At 49.6% G+C, this 14,640-nt stretch overlaps 1 protein-coding gene across 1 annotated transcript in view; it reads right to left on the bottom strand.

Moving 5' to 3' along the window:
* wnt5b (wingless-type MMTV integration site family, member 5b) overlaps window positions 1-13,588 on the bottom strand; it is a 48,923-nt gene extending 35,335 nt beyond the window's left edge. The window contains exon 1 of the mRNA XM_084701387.1: window positions 12,674-13,588. The gene's annotated coding sequence lies outside the window, so the exon portion shown is untranslated. The remainder of the gene's footprint in view (window positions 1-12,673) is intronic.
* Between the last annotated feature and the right edge of the window lie 1,052 nt (window positions 13,589-14,640).

Here is a 14,640-nt window from a genome sequence, read left to right as displayed (position 1 = left end):
CCCAAAATCCCTAACCCTGTCTCTCCACGTCCCCAACCTCCAGCAAGGGTCCTCAGAAGACCACCCCGACCAAACAGAGTCCTGCTGCTCCAGCTTAGCCCAACCCAGCCCAGCCCAGACCAGAACAGCTCAACCCAGCCCAGGCTAGCCCAGACCAGAGCAGCCCAACCCAACCCAGCCCAGCCCATAAACCAATGAAGCCAATGAAACTGTTATAAAAAAAAAAGAGAGGGATGAAGACTGGCTAGGAGAGGAAATGTTTTAAGGAAGTATGAAGACAGAGGGATGGGAGGGAGGGAGAGGACGGAGAAAGGAGAGGAGGGGTGTGGACCAACGGCTCCTTTCATCCTCCCAGTAGAAATAATCAGCAGAGCCTTCAAGCTGCCAAGCAGCCCTGGCACACACACACACACACACACACACACACACACACACACACACCAGAGCTGGGCCTGTCTGCTGTGCCCAGGGGGCGCTGGCAGTTGTCCAGCACTGGCTCTCTCCCTACAGGGGCTTCTCTCACTTCAAAGAGCCACACCGCTCACTCACTCTCCCAACTAGAAACCTCCCCCCACTCCCCCACCCCCTCTCTCCCACTGTCTCTCTCTCTCTCTCTCTCTCCCTCTCTACCTCTCCCACTGTCACTCTCTCTCTCCCCCTCTCCCTCTCTACTTCTCCCACTGTCTCTCTCTCTCCCTCTCCACCTCTCCCACTGTCTCTCTCTCTCCCTCCCTCTCTCCCTCTCTCTGTCTCTCTCTCTCTCTCTCATTCACGCATCCAACTTTCTCTCTTTCCTCCACTCTCTCCCTCTCCGTGTCAGGCGCAAGGAAAAGAGTGATTATGGAAGAAAGAATGAGAGAAGTACAGGCAATTATCAGATGAGTTCTGTCAGTTCTTTTCTTCTTCTTTCTGGCATATGTTTGGTTGCCGTGGTGATTCTAAACACCTGCGTTCCTTCCGTGAGCACCCCTACCTTCGCTCGCCTGCCACTTTCCACGAACAATCATCCCCATGACAACCTGGCAGCCAATCAGAGGTGTGCAGATCAGGTCAGGGGAACAGTGGACAACTGGCGTTTAGAACCAACAGTTTCTCCATCCCTCTCTCTCCTTCAGTCTTTCATCCACATTTCAGATGTGACATTTTAAGGTAAAACTCCTGAGGAACCACATGGAGACTCTGCTAACAGTCAGAACATGATCAGGATCGTGTCTGTCTCACCAGTCTGTCAGTCATTCTCTTAAAACCACTGAGAACTGTGAATGATATATTTTATTTTGTATGTGTGGGCTGCTACTTACTGTAATTGTCTTTTAGGTGAATCATGAGTAAAGATGGTTCTCTCCTTCTTCTCCCCTCCCCCCCCTCCTCTCCTCTCCCCCTCCCTCCTCTCCCCCCCTCCCCTTCCTTTCTCTCCTCACCCCTCCTCTCTCTTCCACCTCTCCTCCCCTCTCCTCATCCCCTCCTCACCCCTCCCCTCCCCACATCCTCCCCCCTTCCCTCCTTTCCTCTCCTCACCCCTCTCCTCCTCCCCTCCTCCTCACCCCACCCCTCCCCCCTCCTCTCCCCTCCCTCCCCCTCCTCACCCCTCCCCTCCCTTCCTCTCCATACCCCTCTCCTCCTCACCCCTCCCCTCCCTCCCCTCCTCACCCCTCCTCTCCCCCCCTCCCCTCCCCTCCCCTCCCCTCCCTCCCCCTCCTCACCCCTCCTCTCCCCCCTCCCCTCCCTTCCCCTCCTCACCCCTCTTAGCAGCAGGCTACTTATAGCCCCTCCATAAATCAAGCTGTCATTCTTCGTCATGGTCTCTGGATTGCTGAAGCTCGTGGCGAATTGACGCTCACACCACGCTCCCTTCCTCCCAGCTAACTTTTTTCAACGAACAGGGATGGTGAACAGACAGAGAGAGAGAGAGAAGAAAATGGAGAGAGAGAGAGAGAGAGAGAGAGAGAGAGCAGAAGTCCTTAAATTTTCTAAATTCATGTAAACAATGGACAAATGTTGTGCTTTTTCTAGATTCTTTCTCTACTCTATATTACATATTTTTAAGGGGTTGGTCCGTTAAGTCTATTCATCCAGCAGGAGTCACACACTCACTATTTGAATCCCCTGACAGAAGAGAGAGAGAGAGAGAGAGAGAGAGAGAGAGAGAGAGAGAGAGAGAGAGAGAGAGACATTTTAATGCAGCCAATAAAGACGTCAGAGAAGGAGAGAGGGGAGATAGAAGCCCAGTAATGAAAGAGGGTTTAAGGTGACAGGGTATAGTCCACCTGTTCCTCTGCTGTCTCCACACACACACACACACACACACACACACACACACACACACCAGCGCCCTGTCCTACCAGCTGAAACAATGTTTCTCTCTCTCACCCCCTCCCCCTTTTCTCTCCCCCATCTCCCCTCTGTTCCCCAACTGCTTCTCTCAGTTTCCTCCTGAACCCTCTCTTACACCTCTCTTACACCTCTCTTCTCTGTTCCCTACCTCCCGCACCCACCCCCCCGCACACACACACACACACACACCTTGTCTCCTTTCTCCTGGTCTAGACCAACTCTGCTCTATAAAAGTGCCGCGAGGAGTCAGGAGATTTCACGGGGCAGCGATGTTGGGTGGGGGTGCGTGGGGGGTAGTGGTGGTGGGAGTTACAAGGACATATACATAGTTGTATACAGTGTATTAACCTCAGGACCATTTGTTCATACACACAGCACACACAAAGGCACCTGGTGTTAAACCAAATTGTTCCGCGTGAGTCATCTTGCTAAATAAAGGTTAAATCACAACTGTTCCTTGATCAGTTTTACCTTCCGGAGAGACTCTCCCTTGTTCATTATGAGGTAACGTGAAGACTGATCCCAGACCAGCTAAGGCTTCTGGCTACAGGAGAAGGGCTCAGGGGAGGCAAGCTGGAGGAACAGCGGGGCCAGAGATACACCTGTCTGACTCACACACACACCCACACACAGCCACACGCATTCGAGTGTGCTTCCTGTGGAGCTCATTCTGCGAAAACAATTAGAGCTCAACTGTTCAAGCCAAGGTCCTCTATAAGACTGTGAGAGATGGAGTTGTCAAGGTAACTTTCCTTATGACAGTGCCCCTCTTTCTTTGCATCAACCTTTTATTAGTCTAGTTTTCCATTTTACCTTGGTTTCCTTTTATTTCCTCTCTTACACTGACTCCCCCCCCCCCCCCCCCGTCTCTCTCTCTCTGTCACACATCCACTCCGCGCTCAGTTCGACAGTCACATAATATCTGTCCCAACTGCCATCCCAGCCTGGCATGATAATATTGTTGTAACTCGATCGGCCCGCGAGCTCACGCTAACTCAATACATGGTATAGACATCTGTCTGACAGCAGCACTCCAAACTACCTCAGTGGAGGGGGATATCATATACTGACACACACACACACACACACGTCCGCCGACCTCCCCCCCCCCCCCCACACACACACACACATACAGAAAAACATGACACAAGGGATCTGATTAACGGCATATCTCCATGCCTGCCCCATGAGTGTGCCATGACTGACAGCAGGAAACATGAGGCTTCAGTCATCTACGCGTGTAGATGTGTGTGTGTGTACTTGTGTGTGTGTGTGTGTGTCCTCATGTTTGTTGTATAGGAGGGACTGTCAGCTTGGCATGTATATCATTTCTCTCGGCCTCGTGTCCATCTTCCTGTTGCTATTCCTCCTCTCCTCTCTCTATACCTCCCTCCCTCTTTCTCTTCCTCCATATATATATTGTTCTCCTGCTCTTTGGCTGTTAGGCTCTGCTGCCTTCCTCTACTTCCTCCCTCTATACCCACCCTCCCCCCAGTCCCTCCTCCCATCTCTCCCAGGAGGCCTCTCCCCAGCGCTGACCTCCCTCACCTAGGGAGCCTGGCTGCCAGCCCGGCGCTCTCCTCTCCTCCCCTCCAGGACCTGGCTGCGGCCCAGGGCCCTGCCCAGCACTGATAGCCCAGCTCCCCTGCCCCTCCCTGGGCATGGACTGGGGCCCAAGGTGGGTGGGCGCTGGAGGGGCTAGCAGGCGCTGAGCTGCATGCTGTGAAGATGCATTAGCAATGAAAGGCTCCACACACAGGGCTCCAAACACACACACACGCACACACTCACGCATACATTCTCACAGACACTCACCCAAAAACACACACATGCACACAGAGTTGGCACATGAACTGACTAGGTTTTGCATTGATTATAAACTGAAGAAGGAGAAAGAGTGAAAGAGATAGCGATATAAAACAGAGATACAGAGAGAGAGAGAGAGAGAGAGATGAGGAGAGAAAGACACAAAGTGTGAGAGCTTGTGTGATCTTGCCAGCTGAATCCAGATTGCTGTCTGCACGACACAGCAGCAGCAACGTCTGGTAAACGCATGCATGCGGAGAACACCAACCCCCGCTGGCCACTAATGGTACAGCCCGCGAGTAGCTGCTGGCCTGGAACCAAGTCCTGGACCAGCCAACCGTGTCGGGAGAGGGGGGTGCTCTCTCTGGCTGGCACAGGATGGGCAGAGGTGGGTTTCAACTGTAACAGCAGCAGCCTACAAAGACACTGGATACAGTGCCAGAGAGAGAAGAAGAAAGAGGAGACAGACTGAGAGAGAAAGGGAGAGAGAGAGATATCACGAGAGAGTTCAACAAAGACAGAGAGCAGGAGAGAGAGAGAGAGAGAGAGAGAGAGAGAGAGAGAGAGAGAGAGAGAGAGAGAGAGAGAGAGAGAGAGAGAGAGAGAGCAATGAAGAGGGTGGCTGAGGAAAGAGAATCTGTCACTGACTGGAGGGATGAAGACAACAGATACATAGAAGAGGAAGTACTCAAAGAAAGAAGGTGAACATTGTTTAAGTTCAGGGTTGAGAGCAGCTGCAGTTGGGAGGATTTAGCTTGGAGAGTCTGCAGCTAACAGAGTCTGCAGCTAACAGAGTCTGCAGCTAACAGAGTCTGCAGCTAACAGTCTGCAGCTAACAGAGTCTGCAGCCTGTCTAATTGCTGCAAGGCTTGGCCCAGGCTCCCTGAGGGAGGAGCTGTGAAATCCTGATATGATATGTACCATTAACTAAACAGCCACAATCCCCTGCTTCTGCACAAACACACACACACAGACAGACAGACAGACAGACAGACAGTGGACGAGGAGAGGGAGATAACGCCGTGTGGAAAGAGGAGAGGAGAGATAGATCCAAGCGAGGAGATAAGCAAGGAGGGAGAGAGAGATAGAGATAAGGATGGAGGGTGAAAGAGAGAGAGATAGAGATAAGCAGGGAGGGAGAAGGAGAGAGGGAGAGAAAGTTAGATAAGCAGAAAGAGAGAAGGAGAGAGGGAGAGAAAGAGAGATAAGCAGGGAGGGAGAAGGAGAGAAATAGAGATAAGCTGGGAGGGAGGGAGAGAGGAAGAGAAAGAGAGATACGCAGGGAGGGAGAAGGAGAGAGGGAGAGAAAGAGAGATAAGCAGGGAGGGAGAAGGAGAGAGGGAGTGAAAGAGAGATAAGCAGGGAGGGAGAAGGAGAGAGGGAGAGAAAGAGAGATAAGCAGGGAGGGAGAAGGAGAGAGGGAGAGAAAGAGAGATAAGCAGGGAGGGAGAAGGAGAGAGGGAGAGAAAGAGAGATAAGCAGGGAGGGAGAAGGAGAGAGGGAGGGGAAGGAGAGAGGGAGGGGAAGTGGTGTCTGCCAACATATAGTATTCATGCAATAAATTACCTGTGTCTGTGTGTGTGTGTGTGTGTGTGTGTGTTTGGGGAGTTAACATTATACCCAAGAGGAACTTTCCCAAGTACACGCAAAAGGGTGTTTCTCTTACTGCAATATAGCAACTAGAACTAGCACGTCCTTGTATTCTTTCTCCTCTCCTCTCTCCCAGTCTCTCCCTTCCTCTCTCACTCTCCGCTTTTTAAATTCCTTCTGTCTCTTCCCTCCTTTCTCCGTCTCTGTCTCCCCCTCTGCTCGGTCTCCCCCTCCTCTCTCTCTGTCTTCTCCTCTCTGTGTAGCTTTAAAGTCAAAAGTCTGTCTTTTTCTCTCTCTCACTCCTCTTCCTCTCTGTCTCTCTCTCCCCTCATTGCCAGCTGCGGCCTTCAAGTCCAGTCTGACCAACCTCAGTGAGAGAGCGCCCTCTGTCTGTGAGAGGAATAGGTGCAGCCACGGTCTGTGAAAAACCAGAAGCAGACCAATCCCATGCTAGGAAAGTACATCTATCATGGTTCCCTGTATGGTGGTAGGGGTATCTGTGTACATGATATGTTTGTGAGGGCATATGTGCGTGCGTGTGTGTGGTCCTTCTATAGGAAGGTGTGTACAGTGTTATCGTCTCATAATCTAATTTGTCTGATCTCTCAGCTCCACAGTGATAGAGACTGATACACAGAAATGTAGGGGGGGAGGGTGGTGGAGAGGGAAAGATACAGAAAGAGGGAGGTGCAGAGAGGGAAGAGAAAGAAGAGCGAAGAGACGCTGCTATCCAGAGATCTGGAACAAGATAGCAGGAATGAATTTAATTCAGTTGAGAGTGAGATGCTGATAATGTGTGTGTGTGAGTGTGAGAGAGAGAGAGAGAGAGAGAGAGAGAGAGAGAGAGAAAGAGAGAGAGAGAGAAAGAGAGAGAGACAGAGAGAGAGAGAGAGAAAGAGACAGAGAGAGAGAGAGGCACTGAGCTGATAAGGTTCTAGCATGGAGACAAGCCAACAAAACAACACTCTATAATTATCTTCAGTGAGCACCTGAGCTCAGGGAGAATCATTAAATCCCAACAATCTATCTCTCATGCACACACACACACCTGGTCCATATACTGTTGTATAGCTAATTGTCCACTCTAGTCTGGTACCACAGGGTCATTAGTGTGTTTTGGAGTTTTTGTGTATGCCTGTTTAGCATACCTCTTTGCTTGTTGGCTTGTGTGTGTGTGAGTGTGTGTGTGTGTGAGTGTGTGAGAGAGAGAGAGAGAGAGAGAGAGAGAGAGAGAGAGAGAGAGAGAGAGAGAGAGAGAGAGAGAGAGAGAGAGAGAGAGAGAGAGAGAGAGAGAGAGAGAGAGAGAGAGAGAGAGAGAGAGAGAGCAGTCAAGAAAGCGAATGAAACCATTATTTAAAACATGACCTGGGGAAATAGTTATGACGGATGAAGATTAAACGTAAGGGACAAAGAGCCAAACAGAAGGAAATGTGTCTCATCTGGAGGAGAGGAGAATATCACACAGGCTGAATGCACCAGAGGAAAAACATGAAATGAGAGAAGTGTATAGACAACAAGAAATAATGTCAAAGAACTGGTCAGTAGAAGAACAGAACTGCTTCAAGGATTTCACACCTTTCAAGATACACACACCTACACACACACCTACACACACACGTACACACACACACACGTACACACCGAGTTGTCTGTGCCTTTGTCTTCCCACTTGTTTGATGTAAGTAACACCCCGTCCAGTGTTTGTCAGGGTACACACACACACACGCACACACACACACCACAGACACACACATCACACACACACACATCACACACACACACACACAGATCTGTATCTCGTCATGAGAAGCTATAGACAGAAATCAATAATACTTCCATCCCTCTCTCTTCTCCTCCCTCCTCCCTCTCTCTCTCTCTTCCTCCCTCTCTCTTCTCCTCCCTCCTCCCTCTCTCTCTCTCTTCCATCCCTCTCTCTTCTCCTCCCTCCTCCCTCTCTCCCATCCCTCTCTCTTCTCCTCCCTTCTCCCTCTCTCTTCCATCCCTCTCTCTTCTCCTCCCTCCTCCCTCTCTCTCTCTTCCTCCCTCTCTCTTCTCCTCCCTCCTCCCCCTCTCTCTTCTCCTCCCTCCTCCCTCTCTCTCTCTCTTCCTCCCTCTCTCTTCTCCTCCCTCCTCCCACTCTCTCTCTCTTCCTCCCTCTCTCTTCTCCTCGCTCTCTCTCTTCCTCCCTCTCTCTTATCCTCCCTCTCTCTCTCTTCCTCCCTCTCTCTTATCCTCCCTCTCTCTTCCTCCCCCTCTCTCTCTTCCTCCCTCTCTCTTATCCACCCTCTTTCTTATCATCCCTCTCTCTCTTCCTCCCCCTCTCTCTCTTCCTCCCTCCCTCTCCTATGTGTGGAAGACCAGTTGTGCTGTCCTCTGAGGGGCAGTCTGCAGTAGCAGCTACTGTCCAGAGAGGGGCAGCGTCTCCCATCACATCTGACAGCTGTTGACCCTCCCCCTCTCCTCCATTTAACCTCTCCCCTCCTCCCCCTCTCCTCCTCCTATCAACCCCTCTGCAGTCCCTTCACCACCTGGCTAGATGGGGCCATGCCCTGAAGCTTTGCCTGGGTAATCCCACTTTCTCACACACACACACACACACACACACACACACACACACACAGTCATAGCCTTTCCATATCCTTGGATTTAACAGACTTGTGTATGTGTATGTGGAGGTGTGTTACGTATCTGTGCGTCTGTGTGTGCTTGTGTGTGTGTGTGTGTAAACTCACACAAGATCGCCCCACTGCCCCTGAACAGATCCATTCACAGGGTAATGTTATGATTGGCCAGCGACAGAGGGTCTGATTTACAATGGGTCAATAACACAGGGGGAAGGATAGGGCCAACCACGAGCCTTCACAGGGTCAAGAAGGGTCACATGCGAGGAAGGGTTCTACTGTACTCCAGCGTAAACACACACACACACACACACACACACAGGAGAAAAGACTAATGATGTTGGAGACAGAGTCACCAGCTAACAGAAGTGGTGGGTGGATGCTGATTTTTTTTAGCTCCATTTCAGGACCCCCTCTGCCTGCATCACCCCCACCCCCTCTCTCTCTCTCTCTCTCTCTCTATCTCTCCATCACAGTGTTAGAGCAAAGAGGTTTTCTGTAAACAAAAGAACAAAAGAAGGGTCATCAGCCATGAAACCAGAAGAGGAGAGGAAAAGAGATGAGATGAGAGGAGGAGAGAGAAGAGGAGGAGAGGAGAGGAGAGGAGAGAGAGAGAGGAGGAGAGGAGAGTAGAGGAGAGAGAGAAGAGGAGAACAGAAGAGAGAGACTTCTGGCTAGCAGCCCTACCTGCTATCATACACACATTCCAAAGCGGATGATGATACCAATCACCGGGGAGGAAGTAGGGAGGCTGAAGTTTTGTCCATGTCTCAGGATTTAACATCTAACTACCAACACGACTAGTTTGTGTATGAGTGTGTGTGTTGGAATGAGATATAGACTTGATGTGTATGTGTGTGTGAAAGAGTTGGAGAGAGAGGGAAATAGAGAGAGAGAGAATGTGTGTCTCTCTGTTTTTACTCTCCATGCAGACTCAATTCTCAGACTGCCAATTCTGGACCAAATTCCACTCATCCCTCCCTCGTCTCCTTTCTCTTTCCGTTCTCCTTCCCTCTTTCTCTCCTCCCTCCCTCCCTCCCTCCCTCCCTATCTCCTCCCTCCTTCCTACCTCTTTCTCTCCTCCCTCCCTCCCTCCCTCCATATCTCCTCCTTCCTTCTCTCCCTGTTTCTCTCCTCCCTCCCTCTGCCAAACGGAAGACACAAAAATAACAAAAACAAACCATAACTCCAGGCCCACCGGGGTCCATTCACACTCTCACACACACACACACACACACACACACACAGACACACACACACTCTCACACATACAGCGTCACACTCTCACACACACAGTCTTACAAACACCGTCACTCACAAACACACACACACTCCCAGACACACAAAATCACACACAGCCACTCTGAGTCATATTCTTCCACTCTCTCCCTCAGCCTCCAGGACCAACACTGACAGAATCTCTCATCTAGGAATGCAGTCCTATCAGATGCCCGAGCAACTAATGCAGGGATGGAACCTGGGTCTTGCTGCACAAAAAAACATGCATCCTAAAGCTGAGAGAGAGAGAGAAAGAGAGGGAGGGAGGGAGGGAGGGAGGGAGGGAGGGAGGGAGGGAGGGAGGGAGGGAGGGAGGGAGGGAGGGAGGGAGGGAGGGAGGGAGGGAGGGAGGGAGGGAGGGAGGGAGGGAGGGAGGGAGGGAGGGAGGGACATAAAAGAGGCAATGAGACAGTTCATAACCTGGTTGTTTTCAGGGTGAGCATGTGTGAGTTTGACCAAGAGTGTGTGTGAGTGTGCGTGTGTTTGTGTGTGGTAGCATGCCTACATGTGTATATGTGTAGCATACCTGCATGTGTGTGTGTGTGTGTGTGTGTGTGTGTGTGTGTGTGTGTGTGTGTGCGTGTGTTTGTGTGTGGTAGCATGCCTACATGTGTATATGTGTAGCATACCTGCATGTGTATGTGTGTGTGCGTGTGTGTGTGTGTGTGTGTCAGGCCGCAGTCCAGGTCTGGTCTGGGCAGGTGTGCTGTTGACAGCTCATCAGGATTGGATCAGGCAAGAGTTCCTAGTCCCTCTCGGCGTGCACACACACACACGCACACACAGGTCTATGAACTCACAGTTAGTCTAGTCTAGTCTAGCTCCATGCTCTGTCAGTTAAGTCTGTAAAATCCATCACATTCTGTAATGTTTGATACATGTTCTTTATGTATATCTATAATTTTGAGTAATATGTAGTGTCTGTCAGTGACAACGTGAGGGATCCACAATGACAACATCAATCAGAAGTTCACACACTCACACACACACACACACACACACACACAGTAACCAGGCAGGCGACCACAGACAGGAGCCCTGCCAAGCCGTAACCCCTTTTTACCCCACCCTGTCACCCAGATGAGCTCACTACAAAGCCAATATACATCAGGTCAGAAATGACCCACTTTGCTACACACACACACACACACACACATAATGGATACCACAGCCCCACCAGGGTCAAGATGAGACAGCATCTGTCAACCAAGGACATGAAGACGTACGACCACACTACATATTTAACGGAGGAGATAAAGGTCTGTCACACCCGGGGACATGATCCTATGCCTATGTTCTTGGCAGTGAAAGGGTTAAGACCTTGTCAGACACAGCCTGGGTGGAATTCCCAAACGCATAATCAGCCAATGAGGGACTTGCGTTTTTAAAACCTAACCCCTTCAAAAAGAAAGGGCATCCTCTTAACCTCCGCTACACAGTTTGGTGTGTGTGGGTGTGTGTGTGTGGGTGTGTTGTCTTTAACACTGGAGGTGTTGCATGTTCTAGCCCCAGGGAACCTGTCTCTGAGAGAGAGCCTAATGACTGACCCTGTCGACTGTGTCAGTCGCACTTAAAGCTCACTCAGAGAGAGAGAGAGAGAGAGAGAGAGAGAGAGAGAGAGAGAGAGAGAGAGAGAGAGAGAGAGAGAGAGAGAGAGAGAGAGAGAGAGAGAGAGAGAGAGGAGAGGGAGAGGGAGAGGGAGAGGGGGAGGGGGAGGGGGAGGGGGAGGGGGAGGGGGAGGGGGAGGGGGAGGGGGAGGGGGAGAGAGAGAGAGAGAGAGGTATAGTGTTCAGTGCTGGCAGCCTCTAGGCTTCATTCACAAATCCAGCTACTCGTCAATGACCCTCAGCATTCCCTGACACCCTAAACAGGGCCCACTCCGTCCCTGCCTTCCAGCTACAAAGACATGCTAATTGCAGTGGGAAGGCGCGGGTCTATACTAACCTACCCACGGTAATCAACAGCGGTCAATTCTCCGAGAGAAAGACCTTAGTTCGTATTTCCACTAATGATTGGTTTGATGACAGGTTAGCGTTTCATCGCGTCTCCCGGCCTCTCTCCTGTCGGACAAGAAGAGACGGAAACGAGTAATTCTGCTTCATTTACGCATGGCTTTCTGTAAATAATACAAGTTTTATATAAGTTTTATATAGAATATGTTGTTTACTTTGTAGGCTATACGGTGGTTTATTAAAATCTAGGCATGAGAAAATTGTTGTATTCGGTATAAGTCCACAGTCTTTCATTATATGTTTTATTTAAATTAAGATAAAATCATGACAGAAATATCCAAATATCGTCCATTTATATTTAAATTAAGTTTAACGCTGAAATGGATCAAACCTACAGACGATCTAGCTCGCTAACATGTATCTAGTTCAAAAGCACAACATAGAAAAACTAAATATCAGTACCTAACAAACCACCAGATCAGACCAAACACATTCGGTATGACACCCGCAAAACAGCTGTGACTAAATAGGCAAAGCCTCTTCAATCAGCAACTGATGTTGCAGATAAATTGCGTGACCCATAACGGCCCGGCCTGTGAGGTCGTGGAGATTTTCTGAGGAGTGAGGATACGTTTATTTAACAAACGACTGAGTAAGCAACAGACAGGATTATATTTTGACCTCTAATTAGGACAATTGACCTAAATATGCTTACGCTTAGTCTCAGGGTCAGAATGACGTTTTCTCACGATTCAAAAATGTAAACTGCCATTAACAGTCTTCGATACGGTCTAAATTAAACGAAAAACAGATTTGTACCACACCTCTACCTACAAGAAAACATTTTTTAACCACAAAACCAGTCTCATCAACCACAACATAGTGCAAGGTTTGGGCTTGCCAGTTGTGCAAACAAACCCGACATTCAATCAGCTCGTTTCCAATAGTATTAAAGTTAACAATATCTTAAACAAGGAAAGTTGTTTTTAAAGGTTTAAACAACTTCAGGCCCACCGGAGTTCAATAGGCTACATATATCGAATAACATGTTCTGGCCTACTTTCAACAAAACGAAATCAAGTTCTTTTTTACCTGGATTGTTTATTTGAAAGTTCTCTTGAATGCACGGCGTTCCCAAAGTTGCAGCTCGATCAGTTTCAAAGTTCGACAACGGGACCTGTCCGGTTCAGTCACGGCAGTTTGGTCAAGGCTATATTTGGTGAGAAACGTGTTTGATAATGCACAGCCAACCAAAAGCGAGTTTTTATGAACTATATTAATTACACAGATCGAATTTACTTGGCACGCGAGTTCCTTTGTCAATGTGTGTATGTGTAATGCTAAAGCAACACGTTCCTCCGAGGAAGAAAAGTTTAGCTGTCCATTCCGAAGTGCCCGCGTACTCCGCTTCTCTCACACACGTCCCGGGTCTCCAAGTTCACCGATCACTCACGCTTGTTTGTGCGATTTGACACATCAATAAGCAACAGGTGTCAAATAGCCTGTTAACCAGTGGAATTAACAAAGTCTCCAAATGTTCGCGCAAAGAAAAGAACGTTTTACACAGATACGCACGCAGTATGTCAGATGACAGATGAGAAACAAAAGAGTTGGTTAGTAGTAAATGTCTCCTGAGCAACTCCGGGAGCGAGAGGGAGTCACGCCGCGTAGAGGAACTTGCACAGTCGGGGCAGAACTTGAGTAGATCCAGACCTGTGTCCTCTCCTTTGAGGGCGCATTCCTCCAATAAAGCTCGTGTAAACTCCCGTCCCCGCCGGCCAAATGTGACAGCGGTGAGCGAAACTCCTCTCTCCGGTTGCTCGTGCGGTGCAGAAGGCGAGGGCTAAAAGTTAGCGACTGTGGGGTCTGACATCTTGCACGGTCCGCTAGTCGAGGGGTGGGGGTGGTTGAGAGATTGAATGAATGTGAGATAATTCCACCCGCTGCTCGTTCAGCCGTGCATCTGCACTCGTCGTCGGTGAAACAGAGCGGAGGTAATAAAGCGGGCCTAACGGGTCCAACACGAGCTCAACAGAAACTCCCACTAACAGGAGCGCGCGCTCAGGCAAGGCCAACTGTTGATTGACAACCCTCACGAAGACCCAGATTTCTATGAACGAGCTATAGGGAGTTCTTCACCTCTGAGAATTTGAGGTTCAAACTGAACGTTATCTAAACATGATTGCGGCTTAACCCAGCCAAGAATCTTTATGCACCGTATTCCAGCCTACAAGCGCTGCCATCATAAATTCAAATAGTATTTATTTGTTCAGCCATTTTACAATCTATGTCACAGTAACTTTAACAGTTCCACAAACCTCCAACCTAATTCCTTGAGGTATCTAACAGTATTGTAGAGTAACAGTGAGGGATGGTTTAGTATTGCATTGAAGTTGAGTTATCGCAGAAGTGCTTGTATGAGACACGGATCTCAACTACAACTATACTGTCAGTAGACAGAGTTATTTAAAACGTCTCCTCTTTATCGGTGTTGCTCGTGGGCCTAAATGACGGTCTCGGATTAGCGGTAGGTGTCAGGGTGTCAGGGTGTCGCTGGGGTTTGAACCGTGGCACGTTCAGACAGCTTCGTGCCACACTGCAGCACGGAAAGACAGAGAGGAGCGAGAGAAGAGAGTGTGAATGAGAGAAAGAGCTAGTGGGTTAATACCACTAGTGACCTCTCCCTTCCAGATACTAAACAGGACCAAGTCCCTGACATCATTTTTATTTTCTCACCCCATTCTCTCCCTATTCCCCATCCTCCCCCCTCTCCCCCTGTTGTCAAGGCTCTCCCAAACTGTCCATGTTGGTAATTACCCCCCCCCCCCCCACACACACACGCACAAACCCACTCCTCCTCCAGAATGTTCAGTATTCGTCTCTGAGCTGCATACTTCCACAGGTCTGTTCCTTCCAACTTGCAATCTGGAGACCTTCCTCTCTGATGAGGGCAGACAATGGTGCTTCATGTGGAATGGCTTTTTTCACTCCCTGCTTCTATCCCACCATCTGTACATCCCTCCCTCCCTTCCTCCCTTCCTCCCTCCATCCCTCTCTCT

The sequence above is a fragment of the Hypomesus nipponensis genome, chromosome 7 (assembly GCF_054491055.1).
Source record: "Hypomesus nipponensis isolate SF chromosome 7, ASM5449105v1, whole genome shotgun sequence".
NCBI classification, from domain to species: domain Eukaryota; kingdom Metazoa; phylum Chordata; class Actinopteri; order Osmeriformes; family Osmeridae; genus Hypomesus; species Hypomesus nipponensis.
Note: the sequence above shows the minus strand (reverse complement) of the source record. Positions and strands in the feature narration are given on the sequence as shown.